Below are 20,033 nucleotides of genomic sequence, written 5' to 3'. Positions count from 1 at the left end.
AATATTATCATCTCACCCAGTGTGATTTCCCTTCAGCTCTTCTTTATATTAGGACATTTGTTCCTCTGCCTTTCCCTCACACATATTAATTCCTGTTTTTGCCATCATATCATAACATTTAACACCATATTACATCTTTTCGTATACTGTGATTACTTATTGTGGTAGGAAGAATAATGGCACTCCCCTCCCCAAAAAAGATGTCTATGTCTTACTCCCTGAAACCTGTGAACATGTGCTGTTACATGGTAAGGGAGAATTAAAGTTGCAGTTGTCATTAAGGTTGCTAATCAAATTAACTGTAAAATAAGGAGATTATCTTGTATTATCTGGATGAGCCAGATGTATCCACCAGGGGCCCCTGGTGAAAGTGGACAAGGTGGGGAAATGAGGAGACTTTTAGAGCTTTCACAGGCTTCAAAGAGAATGCAGCTCGGCGGACACCTTGATTTTAGCCCAACAATACCCATTTGAGACTTCTGATCTTTACCATTGTAAGATAGTAAATGACTATGTTGTTTTACTCCACTAAGGTTTTGGCAATTTTTACAGCCACAATAGAAAACCGATACATTTATTGAGCCCCAACTCTATGCAGGTGGACTGGATTAGCCAATAATTTTGCTATTCTAAAATTAGCCTTTTTGTCACACTTTACTCTAAATGAACTTTCCTGTGTCCAACCCTAGGGATATTTATTATCAATTACTACTTTATCAATCAACCACAAATAAATATTTGCCTTTATTCTGACCCGGCTCTATTTAAATGTTTATTATTATATAGGAAATTGTTAAGAAAAAATACAGAGTTTTGCAGCACTGTTCTTTTCTTATCTTTTCTGATAAGAAAATAACCTTGCAATTACTAAGATAAATTTAATAAGCAACACTATTCTATGATCTCAATTTAAATCTAAGATTGGTTTATATTTATTCTCCAGTATTGTGTTAATAATAGAATAGACCTAGAAAATAGATCTATTTTCTCAGCTCATTTGGTCATCTTTTAAACTTTTTAAAGTAACTATATGTAAGACTGATTTAATAAATAACTTAAAGCTATAACAAATTAAAAGGCAAACAGGAGTTTTTATGTAAATTAACACTTTATATCAAGTTTTCTATGCAATGTTGACAATGTTAACAAAAATACACTTGAAACAAAACAAATAAAATATGCAAACTCTTTTAAACCCATGGAGAGAAAATGGCAAATTTTAAACAGAAAAAACTTCTGGAAAGTAGCAAATAAACCAATCGTGACTTTGGAAAACTCAATAAACTGTTAGTGACCTGGGCATATTATTTGATGCCTAAGTATGAATATTTTAGTAGCAGCAAACTTAAGAGTCTCTCAGCATTTTTTCTAATATATTTGTTTTAATTTGGTTGTGAAGATTTGCTTGGAGCAGAAAATGTGCAATTTTTATTGCCAGACAGCCTTATATATATTTTATACATTGTTAAATACTTATACAAATCGGCAGACTTTTGTATATTAATTATGTGCCTGAATTGCTCTATCATCTTATTTCTAAGGAAAAAACATTTCTGTATTTTAGAATTTGTTGCACTAATGACTGTACCAGTAAATCTCTACTCTGCTTTGAAAGTGAACCACCACTGACTAATGAAAGGTGGAAAAAAATAGGGAATAAAACAAAGAATTAATAAATTTTCCTGTGGTTATGAGGATTGAAATTGTTATTGTTGAAATATTTTCAATGATCTGGATAGAGGAAAATGTTTGGTTTTTTTCACTGAAATGAAAAATTTAATTGCTTATACTTGCAATTGCATCTACAATGTGTGACACTTTTACGCTGTCGTTCACTACAGCAAATATGAAATAAGTCAAAAGTTTCTGAACTTTCATGAAATGCAGATGATTTTGCATGAGATAGTAAGCTCATTCTGATTTCTAGTAAACTACTGTTTCTCAACTTCACAAAATTTCCAATGTTTCATTGGGGGCAAATTCAAATCCTTTGGAATAGAATCCTCTTTCTTATTTTATTAAAATCCTTCTCCCAAAGTTTCCCATGCCTTCACAGTTTGGGGAGGAGAGGTTAAATGATCTTATAAATGGATCAAGTATAATGCTTATAATTGTATAACAGATAACTGGTCCCAAATATGATATAAAGTGGCAACTACTGTATCTTAATTAGTAAAAATAACTAGTTGTGAGAACTTAGTTATAGAATAAGGAAGGAAAGATTTGGGTGGAGGGCTTTTTACATACCCAGGCTTAATTAATGTAACTGGGTAAACATCTGACCTTATCCTTCCAGGGAGGTTATTTGACTGTTTCCTTATCTATTAAATTATAATATTCCTTTGGAAATAATAAACACTATTGTTAAAAAAATTGGATCAACTTGATAAAGGTGGGAGAGAAAAAGCTCAGATTCAGATCTGAAGTGAAAAAGTATGGTTAAAGATAAAGCCTTGTAAATATTTTTTTTTCTTTTTGGCCTTTGCATCATTCATGATCAGTGCTCTGCTAAGCTGAGTTAATTTCTGTTTTGCACTTTGCATTTTATGTGTAAACATTAACTGCTGATGCCCAGGTTAAACCACATGAGGGTATTTGACCTATTCAGAACTAACTGAACGCAATAACATCTCAGTATGAATAAAGAAATCTCCCATTGCATTTATAAAATTCCTAGAAAAACTGAAATTACATGATAAACACATATATACTATCAAACACTGTTTTTGATAACAGTATAGATACTCTTTAAAAGAGTCTACAAATCTATAACTAGGAAGGACAATAATTCTGCAATGATTTTAAATCTTAAAGAAAAGCATTTTATGAATCTAAAAATAAGAATTAAAGCTAAGAAGGAACTATATTTATAAATGTATAAAATCAAGTCAACTTTTCTATTAGCCTTCCATTATTTTATGTTTGCTTTTAGAAGAGAATAAAGATTTCCTTTTCTGCATATTCTCTCTAACTCTTTGTATTGTTTGTCTTTTTGATAAGGACTATTTTAACAGGTGTGAGGTGATATTTCATTGAAGTTTTGATTTGCATTTATCTGATGATTAGTGATGTTGAGCTCCTTTTCATGTATGGGTTGGCCATTTATATGTCTTTTTTTTAAAAAATGTCTACTCAGATCTTTTGCCCATATTTTAATCAGATTATTTGTCTTCTTGTTATTGAGTTGTAGGAATTCCTTATATATTTTGGCTATTAATTGTTTCTCAGATATATGGATTACAAATATTTTCTCCCATTCTGTATGTTGCTTTTTCATTTTGTCCATGGTTACCAGGTGCAAATAGTTGAGGGAAATGGAGAGGTGTTGATCAAAGGGTAAAAAACTGCAGTTATGTAGGATGAATAATTTCTAGACTCTAATGTACAGCATGGTTACTATAGTTAATAATGCTGTATTGCATATTGCAAATTTGCTAAGAGAGTGGATCTCAGGTGCTCTCATCACAAAAAGAGATAACTATATAAACATATGAATATATAAATATGTTAATTAGATTGACACTAGTAATCATTTCACTTGTGTATGTATATCAAAACATTATATTGTATACCTTAAGAATATTTGATTTTTATTAGAAAATAGATTTAAAAAGAAAATAATATATGAAAATATCAAAATATTTAATAGTATTTAATCTTTTTTAAATCACTGCTTATATTTTCTATAACTCTTTTTAACAATACTAAAAATGCTATTAACTATGAGGACTTAAATAATTCTGCTAAGGTAACTAAGGTAGGTAACTAAGGTAATAAGAGGTATCTACAATAAACTCCAAGGAGCAATATGTTTTATTCCTAAATATATTGCAATTTTAGAGAGCTTAATGGAACACTAAAAACAGAATAAATATATATTAAATATCATGAACTAAATAAATTTGTTATATCAAAACTTAATAAGATCTATGCTTTAATCCGTCATTTGCCAGTGACTCTTATTTGACCAATTATAATAATTCAAGAAAATTAACTTCACTGAGCACTTACAAGCTAAGCACTGTACTTTATATACATCTCATACTTATCACAAAACCATAAACTAAATATTATCTCTAGTTCATAAACTAGAAAACTAACACCAACAGGTTATATAATTGGTCCAAAGCTAAGAGTTCTTTAGTTAGGTCAAGTGTTTCATCCTGGCTAATTTTTTTTGTGGCTTGGGTAGAAATTCCTGAGATTCTCACCTATGAGTTGGAGAAGCAGTCCTGAAATAATTTGGGAGGGAGGGTGAGTGAGACATGACTGGCACCAAAAACTCGTCTATTGAAAAATTATTGTTCTTAAAAACGATTCAACTTTTCAGATTATTTGCGGAGGCCATCTTCCCAGAAGTATAATTACTTGGTCTTTATGGGACTCATCATTATTGATTGAATGCCAGATATCTATGTATGACAGTAGAAAATGAAATAAACATTATTCATTCCTGGAAATGAGCATACATTTTCTTTCTGGTGCGGGTTCTGAGTCACTGAGAACCTGATCTGTATTTGGCATTTGTTGTTGCCACAGTTACTCTCAGTGAAGCCCAGCTTTAAATTCCTCTGGCGTTGCCTTGTGGTTAGATTGAGGCTGATTTTCTATAAATATTTTTATAATGTTTTCTCCATACTCAGTTTACATCTTCTCTTTCATCTACAACTCAGAGAGTGTGTCTCTCCTTGCTCTTCCCCCTTCTTTATGGTCAACTGCAGTTCTTTTTTTGCGGTACGTGGGCCTCTCACTGTTGTGGCCTCTCCCGTTGCGGAGCACAGGCTCCGGACGCGCAGGCTCAGCGGCCATAGCTCACGGGCCCAGCCGCTCCGCGGCATGTGGGATCTTCCCGGACCGGGACACGAACCCATGCTCCCTGTATCGGCAGGCGGACTCTCAACCACTGCGCCACCAGGGAAGCCCTGCGGTTCTTTTTTATTCAATTCTCACTAGGCTTTTGTTGGTCATGCTGCTCTGTTATTGTTTAGCATCAGTCTGGGTGCTGTGTGTCTTTGTCTCATGGATGGGGTTTTCTCAGTGATTTTGATCCTCCCCTCCCAGCAGAATGTGGTTCTTAGTGGTCTATGGCCTAGTTCTGGCTGCAGTGTGTTACCTGTGTCCTGTTGGCAATGAGGTTCAGCACTCTTCCCACTTTAGCTTAAAGCCTTTTTCCACAAGGGAGTTGGGGAGAAGAGGTCTGCATGACCTCATGCCGTCTCTACAGCAGTTGCTGTTCTCTTCCCTGAGGCCTGAGCCACAGAGGAAACTTTCACCAGTCTCTGGCTTTGACCCTTATCTTTTTTGCATGTGTCTTTAGAGGTTTGTAGAGAAGAGCCTGAGAACAGGTATGAATTCCCCTGTGTATGAAGCTCATGAAATTCTATACTCTCATACTAGCCCACATTCTGTCTTTGGCAATTGGCTAAACATTTTAGCTGATTTCTTCTAACTGGATTTATTGGCTTCTGGTATAAATAGCCTATATATACTTTCTTAAGACTGGAGAAACTTAAAATTATCAGTTCCACCTTGTCATTTGATAGATGGGGGCTTTAAATCTCACAAAAATAAATTAACTCTAAGGTGCAGATCCAGCTGTAGTTACCTAAGTCCACTGTTCTTCCATTTTTCTGTGTTACAGATGTCTCTAAGGAAAATGTGTGTGTCTATTTCTTCCTTATATTTATATTCCTAGCATCTATAAGTATGTCATGCACATAGTAGATACTCAATTAACATTTACTTAATAGTGTTTAATTCTACCAAATATATTTACTCATCATTCAATCTCACCCTTCAAAACAAAATTTATGAAACTCAGGGAATAAACTAGAATAAGTTAAAATAAAAAGGGAAAACATACAACAGATATTATTACCTGATTTATGCATAGAACAAGGCAATTGTCTATATAATGTGATTAAGTATTATTGCTACCATTCCTAAATCATCTGCTAACATCTCTATTCTATGAAAGGACATTCAATTCTTTCTTTTAACATATCCCTTTAGAGTTACTAAAATAAAAATACCCCCTAGAGAAGAATGAATCATAAACATCTAGTTTACACTAATTGCGTTTATTGGATCCAGTAGAAAAAAAAAACAAGGGTAACTGAGAGCATTGTTAGTTACTGGGATTGGGGATTGGGGAAATGAAACATGAATGATCTTTTATTGAATACATAATATGTACTTTCAACTTTATATGCATTTTTTAATGTTAAAAAATTAGCCAAATTCTTTTTATATCCATCTTTCTCCAAAAAAAAAAAAAAAATTACTGGTCCTCAGAAATGTTTGCCAACTTGCTCTGGTTACTACATGGAGTTAATGAATGAATGAACTAGAATTCATAGCCCCCTCCAGTATCTTGTATTTTCTCACTATTCTGAAATGCCTGCCTGAGGTAAGGAATATGAAAACGTAGAAGAGGAAGTACAGAGGTTGGACTTAGAAAATTGTTCTTTGTCACTGTGCTAGACAGGAATTTAACTGAAAAAAATAACTAGAGATGAATGAAGATATAAAGATATACCTTTAAATTCTGACAGGTTTTTATTCTCTTTGGACTAATCTGAAGTAGAACAGTGAAAAGCAGGTTATCATCACCTTATTTAGCTTTCATGATATTCAGGTGTATTTTAAAAAGAAAACACTAACAAATGAGTTTCAATAAACAGGTGATCACTTTCATTTTTATGAGTTCATTCCTTCCGGCTACAAAATATTTAAACTGGCCGTTTATAGGTTTTTAAGAACTTGATCTAGCACAATTTTAAAGAAATTCAAATTCTTTTTTCCTTCTGTTTAAAAAAATACATATTCATAGAAAAAGAAACTACTTACAAAATGGATTTTTAAAAATATGTCTGACAAAAATAGACCTCTCTCTCTTTTTATCTTCTGAATAAAGCAGCTTTGCTGCATTCCTTCTCTTCATAAAAGGGATTAAGTAGTGAATTGTTAATCATTTTCATGCACTGTGACTATCAACATTCTTTAATTATCCTGTTAATCAGTGTAAATGTCACCTGTTGCAATATTCATACACTGTACCTATGTCATTCATTAGTCCAATTAATTTAAAACTCATTTATTGATTCATGAAATAACTGGATACAGTTCATATACCTCTATAAGACATGCTGAATTAAAATTTTGTATCTGAGCTATATTTATCTTTCTTTTACTGGCCTACCCTCAAGTTAGAAAACTCCAGATTTTTTGATGTCCTTATTCTTTATTTTGTCTTGCTAGTCATCATTTTAAAAAGTGTAATAGGCCTGCTTCCCTGGTGGCGCAGTGGTTGAGAGTCCGCCTGCCGATGCAGGGGACACGGGTTCGTGTCCCGGTCCAGGAAGATCCCACATGCCACGGAGCAGCTGGGCACGTGAGCCATGGCCGCTGAGCCTGCACATCCAGAGCCTGTGCTCCGCAACGGGAGAGGCCACAACAGTGAGAGAGGCCCACATACCGCAAAAAAAAAAAAAAAAAAAAAAAGTGTAATAGGCTTTTACTCTTAAAGTTAGGTAAAATAGGAAACAACAATAAATAAAACAAAGTTCTGCTTTCACGGAACTTGCTTTTTAGGGGAAGAAGACAGACTATTACAAGAAATGGAGCAAATGAGTAAATTATATAGTATGTTGGAAGGTAATAATATATAAGGGGAAAACAGAGGAGGAAACAATGTAAGCAATTTTAATAAGATGGTCAGGAAAGACCTCATTAAGAAATAGAAGTGAGACCATAGACTACTGCTACCTTCACAGTTTTTTGGAAAATCTACTTCCTTCTTAGTTTCCAAATATTCTTTCACTCTCTCTTCCAGTCCTTAGTGAGCATCCCTTGAATATATTTAGGGTATTAGAAAAAATATTTAGAAGCTTAATTCACTGGTGCTTCTGTTTCAAGCCTGGCCCAAATCCACAAGGCAAGGAATTATTATCCCTAGCAACCAGCTTAACCTAAAGAAGAAGGAGAAAATACAAGGAGAAAACAAAAGTAATGTTTCAATAAATAATTGTACTTTGAAAGATTTTTACTCCAAAGGAGTTAATGTACTCAGTGTGAAGGTAAGACATACACATATAAAATGACAGTTACCATCCAGTTGTAGAAAGACTGTAGATTTTAACACATCATTTGATATGGTAAATGACACACCAGTAATAATTGTGATTTATTCTGATTTTATACACTTTTTATTTTCAAACCAGGAAGAAGAAATAATGTGATTTGCCATATCTTAGAAACTTTCAAAGATTCAATTTTAAAATTGTTGTCTCTGCAAGCAACTGTTCTGCCCTAGAAATTAGACAGAGCACTTAAATAATTTGAACTTCAGCTTCTTCAAAATTAAGATGAATAAAACCTACTTTTCCGTATTTTACCTCAAGTTGAAAATAATTTTAAAAGTCATATTTTATTTCTTAGAATATACTGTATCTCTTTGAATACCTTTTAAAATTTTATTCAAATTATAAAACTAGTATATTTTATTACTTATAAAATAATATAGTGACTATAGTCTCATATAATGTCATCTAGCTTTCTGGTATTCAGATAAACAGATGTCTTAACTATGATACTTGATTATCTATTTTCTCCTTAAATTCATCCAGGGGACATTTTTTTTTTTTTTTTGAGAAATTAAGAGAGAAGTAATTGTATACTTTGTTTTCATGCTAATAATCTTTCAGTTACCTATAAATCTTGAACTAGTATGAAACCATATCATATGGTTTAACAGTTACTTTGCTAAATAAATAATTAAATTTTATAATTAAAATTTTATATTTTCAGTATTTGAACAAAATGGGGCTTTTGATTGTTTCCGTTTTATTCAAGTAGTCCATCTTTTCTAAAACAGGACAAATTCATCTAAAAGTGTGTAGTTATACATCACTAGTACATAACTAGTACTCTAAAATTTCTTCCAAAGTATACTACAGCTGTATGAAAAGTTAAGTCATCAATTGTTTCTATTATGTGGTGGAGAGATGCGTATATGAGTGCTTGAGTGCTGGAAATTCACTGTGGGCTTTTTGTTTTCCTGTGTCTTGCTGAGTTTGCCAAGAATAAAAGGCCATGACAACTCTTTTTTTTTGCGGTACGCGGGCCTCTCACTGTTGTGACCTCTCCCGTTGCGGAGCACAGGCTCCGGACGCGCAGACTCAGCGTCCATGGCTCACGGGCCCAGCCGCTCCATGGTATGTGGGATCTTCCTGGACTGGGGCACGAACCCGCATCCCCTGCATCGGCAGGCGGACTCTCAACCACTGCGCCACCAGGGAAGCCCCTTTATCATGGTTTTTTATCCTTTAGGTATATAAACAGCTTTGGAAAGCTGTTTTCTTTTATAGCATTACATTTGAGTGATAACATTCAGTGCAGTAATAGCAAAGCATTTGAGAAATCATTCTGTAGAAAGCAATCTTTAGCATTATGAGCCTATGATAACTTACACGGTTAATCTACTGTAAATTTTCTCATTAAAAACAGACAGTGTCCTACTTAGTAGTCAGAAAATAATTTGAAGTCAAGTTCCTCATTTCAAAATAATTACAAGGAAATGTTGCCAAAATAAATTGAAATATTCATTTTGGTCTGCTGTTTGATATATCTGAGATAAAATAGCTTTTTAGCTAAGAAAGAAAAATTAAATTTATCTTTACAAAAGACATCTGGAGCACTTAATATTTTCCTAATCCATACTCCTTTATTTTCTTTTGAAGATGCACTGAGCTTCATTAATTGGGAGAAAGCCCATAGAGGCAGCTTGCTTTAAATTCAAGCTTTTCTCTCTTAGCTAAATTGATTTTTGGTGTTTATAACCAGGGCCCATAATATTAGCCACCATGGACTGACTTTAACTTTTTTATAGTCATTATTGTATTTACTCTTTCTGTAATCATGATAAATATAGCAGAACCCACTAAATACTTTACTAAGGACAGAGCGATCTGCTACAAAATAGGAGAGAATAAATCGGAGGGAATAAAAATAAATTAATAAGGATGTTGTCTGACAACTTTAATAGCATGGTAATAATAACATCTATGGAAACTACAACTTATATTTTTAGTAAACAAAGACATAAACTCTCAAATTTTAAAACCCCAACAAGAGCAAACAGGCATCTTCTAGTTAGGATATTTATGCTTTTAAATCCTAATACTGCAGCTGGAGAACAATTGAGTAACAAAAATCAACGACAGAAGAAAATGCTCTTTCTCAATAAAGATAATCTTCTGGACAGTGTGCAGCCAGGAAATGTTAATATTGCTCACATAAATTTCAAGAGGCCTATAAAATCATACTCCACCTGTCATTTCGGACTTTGCCCACTTTACTGGAATTTTCTCTGCTAAATGATGTATAATAAGGACAGAAATAAATTCTGGTATATGACTAGGTCATTAACTGTAAGTAGCACAAGCAGAAATGATTAAGTTGGTGAGCTGAGAACCAGAAGCATTTAAAAAATAACCCAGATGGCCTGAAATTCCAGTCATAGTGGAATGTTTACATGTTGGCATTCTAATACCAGAGACAAAAATGCCTCTGGTGGTGAAACAAGCCACTTTTGTTGTATCAATCAGCGTGTATTAAAAGCTTGTATGGAATTTAGAGGTTTAGATAGATAGCTGGGGAGAAATGGGGCCAGGGAGTGAAATGGCAAGACTTTCAGTAATTAAATAATAGGTATGTAGAGAAGAGAGTTGTAACAGTAATGATAGAATTTTTTTTTGTCACTATTTTTTTTTTTTTTTTTTTGCGCGGGCCTCTCACCGTCGCGGCCTCTCCCGCTGCGGAGCACAGGCTCCAGACGCGCAGGCTCAGCAGCCGTGGCCCACGGGCCCAGCCGCTCCGCAGCATGTGGGACCCTCCCGGACCGGGGCACGAACCAGTGTCCCCTGCATTGGCAGGAGGACTCTCAACCACTGCGCCACCAGGGAAGCCCTGTCACTATTTTTAACCAGCTAGTATTTTCTTAACCTCAGGATTAGCTTCTCACATTTAGTATGGATTTCTAATAACATTAGAAAGCAGGGGCAACTTTGTAGAGTGCCCTTGTATTTGAGACAAATTATATTTATAATTATTTTAACATATCTCAAGATATGCCTAAAGCAATGCAAATATAATTGATATGGTGTGCATAGTAAAAAGATAAATTCTAAGCTCTTAAGACTATCTTTGCACAATAAATAATTTCTGCAATTATCATCTCTGGATACAAGGATGATATTTTGTGGGGATGTTTGTAACCCTTACCTCAGTTGTAATAAAAACACATTCGAGGGCTTCCCTGGTGGCGCAGTGGTTGAGAGTCCGCCTGCCGATGCAGGGGACACGTGTTCGTGCCCCGGTCCGGGAAGATCCCACATGCCGCGGAGCGGCTGGGCCCGTGAGCCATGGCCGCTGAGCCTGCGCGTCCGGAGCCTGTGCTCCGCAACGGGAGAGGACAAAACAGTGAGAGGCCCGCGTACTGCAAAAAAATAAAATAAAATAAACCACATTCGAGAATATGTATTTACCATTAGAGTTTCTGACGCTGTTACATGGAGTGTTCGGTCGATATTTGTTAAATGAATATTGTGTAATGGACCTGCATAGTGTGAAGAAGCATGTAGAGGGTCCATGAGAAATGATTGCAGAATCAAAGAATGAAGAAACTTGGCTCCTGGCCACATCAGTCCTAGATAGTCATCAGTGTGTTGCATGGAAGGCTAAGTTCTGCACAGAGCTTTTTGCTTTGTGTGACAGCAGGGCATCATATGCATATATTTTACATTCTTTGCTGAATTGTGTTGCTTCCGTTACATTATTCATTTTGTACATTAGTTATTTCAACTAATGTACAACTGATTTTTTTTTTTTTTTTTTTTTTTTTGCGGTACCCGTGTCCCCTGCATCGGCAGGCAACAACTGATTTTTTAATAGAATTCCTGTTAAGATTTTAGGAGAAGATTTTGATGAAGATAGGTATAGTTTCATATAGACAGCATAGTGTCAGTTGTTAAGAATATCAGTTCTGAAGCCACATTGTCTGAGGTCGAATGTCTTTCTGTTATTGCCTAAGTATGTGAATATGCATATTAAAATAGCAGCTACTACGTAGGATTACATTGGAAAATTATGTGAATTACTTCTTAAAGTTCATGAGCTTTGATATATGGCAGGTTTAGCCTCACAAGAGATTTAAATGCTTCATACTTCTTTCCCTTAAAATGATTACATTCGCCCTCCTCAAATACATGTCTAGGAAGAAAAATATTGTGTTAGTTTCCAATTACTGATGTAACAAATTACCATGAACTTAGTGGTTTAAAACAACACAAATTTGTTCTTTTACAGTCTTATAGGTAAGTTGTCTGATATGGGCCTCCCTGGGCTAGAATCAAAATGAATAGTTCCTTGCTTCTTGGATTCTAGAGGCTGCTAGCATTGCTCCTGGCTATATCACTTTAATCTCTGCTACTGTTATCACATTACCTTTTTCAGTGATTTCCTGACTAGGTCTTATAAGGATTCTTGAGCTTACATTGTGCCCAGGTAGATAATTTTCTTATCTCCAAATTCTTATCTTAATCCCAACTGCAAAGATTTTTTGTTTGTTTGTTTGCCATATAAGGTAACATTCACAGATTCCAAGGATTAGGATACAGACATCTTTGGGGGGCAAGTATTCAGCCTATTACAAGTATTGAAAGTCAATTTCATGAGAACAGTTTGGGAGTCACCATTTGATGACCAGGCAAAAAGGCCCCCCAACAAGAATAAATACTTGGAGAGATGATGACTGGGGATTTGCCAGAAACTAGCTGCTTGGGTAAACTGAAGAGGGAAATACAATACAGTTTCATGAATTGGAGACCAAGAATGGCAGAGATTTTTATCCTAATTTTCCAGTCTGTGATCTTATAGTTCAACATTCTGTGGACCCTTATGGAGACATGATAGAACAAGATTTTTTTGCCTTCAAATGCCTCTACAGTGGCGCTTATCAAAGTTGTTAATGTAGAACCTGCTTATCCTGGATGACTCAGAAAATCTTTCAAAGGGACACAGTATGTACTGTAGTAGTTCAATATACCCCAGGCATCTGTACAGAAGAGATTCCTAGAGGTGCTACAAGTAGCATTGCTTGTGTGAGTTATAAACAGCTTAAAAGGTACCATGCACTCAGCTTATATAAGTATCTTTTTTCAGTTCTTCAGAGTTAACTTCACACAGAAATAGAAGCATTTTTCAGACTTGAACAGTGAGTGTAAACTGTGTGAAATATAATGTGAGATTTAGGAATTGAGGATGTAGGGACACAGATACAATTTTTGAGAAAAAGAAGTAATTGTAATGTTTGGTAAAGAAATTTATTAAATATTGACAAGTATGTGGATTCCCTCAGTATACAGAATATGGGGCTTCTTTCTACATCACAGAGGGTTGAAATATTTTATTTCTTTGTAACTTTTACTGACAGAGAATCTCCCCAGCATAGAACTTCTTAATCAATAATCAATAATCAGATCTAAAATTGAATACTCAATTTTTTACCTTGTAAAGGAGCCACTACTATAGGATGTGTCAGTTTTAAGTTGAAACATAAAGCATATCATAACTAGAGCCATTTTAAGAGAATTAACATTTATCATTAAAATAAAAGTACTAAACATAGCTGTATCTATTTATTCCAGTCATGCATATTTATCTGCCTTTACAATAAATTTTTTTTTCTTCTTCACTTCTCCTAATGTGAAATTTTCTGGTAAGCAATATCATAAATCAGATGAAGTTTAGATTCTAAACAAATAGATGAAACATCACTAGAATGAGCTAGAGTGGGAAAGTGTTTGAGAAAGAACTATGTCCTAAGTTTTGATCCATGACTGAAGCACCATTTCATCTTGGGTTAGTCTGCTTGGTTGTAGAGATGCTACTGTTTCCCACTCCCAAGTTTAATTAAAATACCTACCTTAGGTGGAAAGACAAATCAATTGGTGTGTATTGGAACATAGTTTTAAATTTTAAGTACTATGTGAATTTTGACAATTAAAAACTCCAATTGAAATCACCATAAAAAGAATGTTCATCCTAGGCAATACTTAAAAATGATGATTAACTTTAGCACTTCACCTCTCATCAAGTTTTTTTTTCTATAAAACTACTCTGCTGCCAGTGGTAGCACAGATGTGGCAGGTAGATTTAAATATTAATATCACCCTCTAAATTTGTATCAAATAACACAAATCTAAATAAAAATAGTGTACTTGTAGTGTGTATTAGTTTTCTACAGCTGTGTGACAAATTGTTTCAAATTTAGCAGCGTAAAGACACCCACTTATTTTCTCACAGTTTCCTTGGGTCCAGAGTCCAGGTGCAGTTTAGCTGCTTCTTTCTGGTCTTAAAAGACTGCAGTCTAGGTGTCACCCAGAGCTGCCATTCTCATCTGAAGCTCACAGTCCTCTCCCAAGTTTATGTGGATGTTGGCAGAATTCCTTTTTTTGCTGTTATAGGACTGGAGCCCTCAGCCCCTGAAGTCATCTCTTTTTATAGGCAGTTCACAAAATGGTTGTTTGCTTTCTTCAAGGTGACCAGGAGAATATTTCTGATGCTTCGCCCTATTTTAAGGACCTCACCTAATTAGGGCAAGTCCATTGAGCAAAATCCCTCTTTGGATCGACTCAAAGTCAGCTAATTTGGAACCTTAATTTCATTTGCAAAATGACTTCACCCTTGCCGTGTGACTGAATCATGAAATTAATATCCATCATACTCACAGATCCTGCCTACACTCAAGGGGATTGGACTACACTGGCCATGTATGCTAGGTGTCAGGAATCTTGGGATTCCATCTTAGAATTCTGGCTACCACAGTATGCAAATGGAATAAAACTTCAAGCAAAGTTGCCTCTTTTCTACAACCACCCCCTAATCCTGTCCCATTTCCAACCAGACTATCATTCTGAAGTTCCCTTCCCCTCAATATAGAAATCCTGGAGTTGCAACTGCTACTACTAGGTTTCACTTTCCTTCAAGTCAGCATTTCTCAACTTTCTTTTTTTGTTATCACCCCCCTATGGTGCCTTTCTAGACATTTGCTTTTTCTAATCACCCCACATGATAATTTAATACCACAGATAACACGTATATGTCTGTTTATGTATTATATGTATACCTGTGCTTTACACTTAAAAAAAAGAGTAAAACTTCTTTTTTTCTCCTAAAGAACCAGTTTTTGCTCTCTTGGGTGCCTTATCCCCCCCTGTTGAGCATGCATGCTCTAAGTCAGTGTACTTGATTCTACTTGCTCCCCAGCTCTGAATACAGCACCAAAAACAGTTGAACACTGCATAATTCTTAGAAATGGATGAATGCATACATGCTTACAAAGCAAACCCTGAACTTAGTTAGAGGCTGGCTAGAGAATTTGTGTGAATTGTCCTTTTCCTTTTGTACCATTTCTTCTTTGTCACCAAATTTGAATTATTCCATTTCTGGCTAACATCTATACTCAGGAATGGACAGAGTCAAGAACTAAAATTTAGAATGGTCAATGTTTTCAAGTGCTAACAATCTAATGCATGGTTATATAGAATGTAGCAACATCAGTGGACAATAATGAGTCATGTGTATCAATTATTCACAGTCTCCCTCTCTCCCAGGATGTGGATAATCATTATGCCTTCTTTATGTGAAACATTGATTAAAAATAACTCAAATTGTGCTTGAAGACAACTAAGACTTAATTATAACCATTATTTTTAATCACTGGTGTCATTTCCTTTACTAGACTTCTTGGCATAGATAGTTAACTGCTATAAAAATGTCACACGGCATTGTGAACAACACCTGAAGGTGCATAAGAGTATTCAGGGAATGGACTGGAAGGAGAAGCCTAGGCTGAATGACAGAAAAAGCACTATTGTCAAGCTGGTGAATGCAGCAGTGTGTGGATGAACACATGTCTCCGCTTCAACTGTGAAACAGGTCTTTCTGACTCCAGGCCTCTTTATTTTATCTCATTTGGCCAGGTATTCAAAAAATTAATGCCAAAGGCATCAGCGTTTAGTTTCTCATGGTATTTGTCATACAGAGTGTTCCAATTCACACAGAAACTTGATATAGAGTAGAATTCTCAGAATTTACTGTGCATTCATAGTAGTTGGGAATCTTGTTGAAATACAGCTTCTGATTCCATATTTCGGGGGTGGGGCTAGGGAGTCTGCATTTCTAACAAGCTTACAGGTAATGTTGATGCTACTAGTTCTCACAAGAGTGAGACCTGGTGGAGAGCTTCTCTGGGCCAGGTGATGCTCCACCACTAACTCGTGGGGACCAGTTGAGAGTTTCTAGAGGCTTCCTACGAAACACAATAGTGTGGGACTTTCATAAGCGAGAATAAAAACTCTCAAGATTATATTTAAAGTATTATTTCAATCTTTTTTCTAGTCATGAAAAACATATTGCTTACAATGGACACATAAAAGCATGCACATTCACACACATACACACACACACACACACACACGTGAGCATACATGCAGACACGAGCAAAAGAAAACGAAAGTCAACCAATTATTTGAAGTTACGTTCAAAACCAATGCTTACAATCTTTAGTTAACAGCCTCTGTTCTATCACTTACAATTATGGTCCAAAACAATGGAAATATTTAAGACAGGAAATTTTCAAACCTGCTCATTGTAGTTTATTGCTACTCCTTTTTACTAACTGTAGATTCAATATATGAAAGCCAAAGCCATACTTATCTGGAAAGAGGAAAGCATTGTGTTTCTGTGTATGTGATGAAAAAGAAAGGCAGAAGTGGATGTAGAAAAAAGACAGCCCTACTTTCTTACCATATTTTCCTGTCTTCCTTCGAATTCTGAGTTGTATCATTTCATAAAAGAAAAGCTTTTATTTCTGGCAACAACCTATGTGGAAATAACCTTCAAAGTGCAGGCAAATTAATAATGATTTTAGCATCTTCTTGTAAATGGAATGATCCTAGAAGCCATGATAATTGTGGTTAAGAAAGACATTCAATTATTTTGTTGACATATTTTCTGGAAATATTTTTCATGTCACCTGGAAAAGTCAGTCAGGGTTTAGGTCAAAAGGTCAATTGAATAGTATTCAATGACTTTTCCTTCATTTCTAGCTATTGAGAATAATTTAAGAAAGGGAAGGTATCAAGATATCCCATGCGTATACCAAACTCAAATCCAAAATTAAATGAATTAATCTTTACTTTCTCCCACTATCCAACCCAGAGTTTCCATCTCTGGCCTCGGTCTATGTAAATGTTATTTTTATTTATACATCAACCAGTGCTAGAAATTTGGAATTTAACCCTCTTTCCTACTTCAAATATCCAAGCAATCTTTCATGTTTGGCTCCTTATATGTATCCTGAATAAATTTCTCCTCTCCATGTGTACTGTCAACCCCTCACTTGGACCCTCATCATCATTCCTGTGTATCACGCCAGGCTTCTTCTACATGGTTCCCTTATGTGCAAGGTAAGTACAGTCCTGCTACTTATTTAAGTCATCATCTTAGCCTATTTCTTTAGAAATGTTTGACCAATAGAGGAAAAGAGAAAGTTGATGAATTTGAGGGTTGTCCCATTTCTCTCTATACTCTGTTGATAGTGCTAACAAGTACGGAGCTTGTCAAAACACCATGGAAGGTAACCAGACAAAAAGCATATGAGCCTAGGAGTTCCCCAAACTCTACAGACTCCTAACAACAACAAAAATGTGCTATTTCTCTTGCCACTGGTGTTAAAATATTTTATATATAATTTGATACTACAGAATAAAGATTCACAATTACTAAGGGTGTCTAGAATTCAGTTGTATGTTAGGATAGAATTTTTAAAGTCTTTTAGTAAATAAGACCTTTATGAAATGAAGGATATGACCCATAACAATGGTATAATATTCTCAGTTATAGTTATTTCCTAAAACATATTTACTGAATGTGTTTAAAAGTCTGTCTCTAGTCCTTGCAGCACATAACCTAATGGAAAACAATATTATAAAGTAAAAAATGGTATGGCTCAACACGTAAAGTTGAATTTTTCTCTGTTCTATAGTCTTAGGCCAAAGGTCATTCTAAGGGTCACCCTGGAGGTATGAACATTATAATTCATTTCTCAGAAAACTAGCCTTTTTGGGGTAACCATTGGGTTATAATTTCCTTTGACAGTAAACACACTCAGCTATGAAATGCTGTCTCACATCTTTCCAAGGAATTGGTGCTGTCACTGAGGGGACCAGAAGTAGACCATCTGGGGTTGCTCTGAACAAAGGCCATATCTGAAGCTCCAAACTGATGTTGTGTCTTTTTAATTTTCCACTAATGTTAGGACTAGGAGGCCATAGGCTGTTCGTTAAAAGATGTGATGCTAAATAACTTATATTCACATTCCTCTAGTCCACTAATTATCCAATGTTTTTAAAAAATGGGACATTTGTAGAAATATGTTGGCTTACTGTAATGAATAGATTTTGGAAAAAATTGGATCATTCATGAAATGAAAAATCTATGTGTTAGTGAGATTAAGAACATCAAAATCTCTTAAATCTGTACAGTGCTCTCTGAGTGTTTTATTTAATTTCTAGATGTGATGCAAGAAAGCAGCTAAAATTCAGTGTCAGGGCTAGAGCTATGCACAGAGATAAAATAAAAATCAGTCACTGAACAAGGAAAATATATTCAAGTTTTCCCAGGAGAAAAAAAAATAGCCTCACCTGGGGAGAGACCTGGCTGCTCTAAAGAAATGTTACGTAACACAGTAACCACAGAAAAACTGGCATAGATGATTTATGGAGCCTGAGGGAGATGCAAAGTACATTGAAACATAAATATATGAGCAGGAGGGAAATAGTCCTGAATATGAAAATAGATGAGGATAAACAGGAGAAAGCCTTTCATTATGTATTACTGGTTACAATTTAATGAAAATCCAATACAAGAGCTTCTTTAGATGGAACAGTAGTATTTAAAAACACAAGAAGACATATAGAAAATAACTATTCATGTTAGGAGGAGAAAGATTCCCGAGAAGGCATTGCTAGTGCATAGCTCCAGATTTTATTTTATGGTCATTAGTATATAAATATCTGTAATTAGAAGAAGAGACAGATGAGTCAATAGCAAGATGTCATGCTTAATTTAGAGCTTTGACATTACACAGCCTTACTCTAACTTTAGGCTCTTTTGCAGGGAATAGTTTTAGTTCTGCACATGCAAATGCTTCTGTATTTGGTATAATATGTGACAATTTTTCAAAAATAAAAAAGCGCTGCTGCTATCACTAAACGGCTTACGATAAAAACAGTTTATCTTTTTAAGTAGGTAAATAAATAACACGCATACTTCAAATGATAAAAAAGTATTGGATTGGGGAAATATAAAAGGAGCTCCTGAAAAGTCTGACTTGTGGATTAATATAAAATATGTGCCTTGGTTAACTGATGAATATGCTTATGTAACATGAAGGACTATGAATTACTCTAAAGGACTAGATATTTCAAAAATGTTCTAGATTCTCTTAATGGCTCCAATATACCTTTAAAAAACTTTTTTCTTACCCTGATTCTTCAGGACAATTTAAAGTGACAAAAGGACCCTTAGAAACTCTTTATCTTCCATCTCTACAAAGCCCACTTGCCTCTTCTAATGCAGCTTTTTAGACAATTAGACTATTATAACAAAAAGGTGTCAATATCCAGTTAAGTTAAACTCAACTGTGATATTCCACGGTTCTGGAGGCAAAACTGCTTAGCATGCAGTCAAGTAAAACTGCTCAGGTAACTTGAAGAAAGAGCTAGTCATCAATATATTAGTGGTGATACAGAGATTTCTTCCTTAAAGATGTATAATGGATAAACATTGCTAAAAACTGTTATTCTTTTTAATATATTTTAGTTCTATAGCTTTTTAAGAAGAGACAGATCTGAATGTCAAAGAGGCTCATTCCCCACCCCATTTTCCACACACAAGAAAAACTTCTA

Source organism: Pseudorca crassidens, chromosome 5 (genome assembly GCF_039906515.1).
Source record: "Pseudorca crassidens isolate mPseCra1 chromosome 5, mPseCra1.hap1, whole genome shotgun sequence".
NCBI classification, from domain to species: Eukaryota; Metazoa; Chordata; class Mammalia; order Artiodactyla; family Delphinidae; genus Pseudorca; species Pseudorca crassidens.
Note: the sequence above shows the minus strand (reverse complement) of the source record.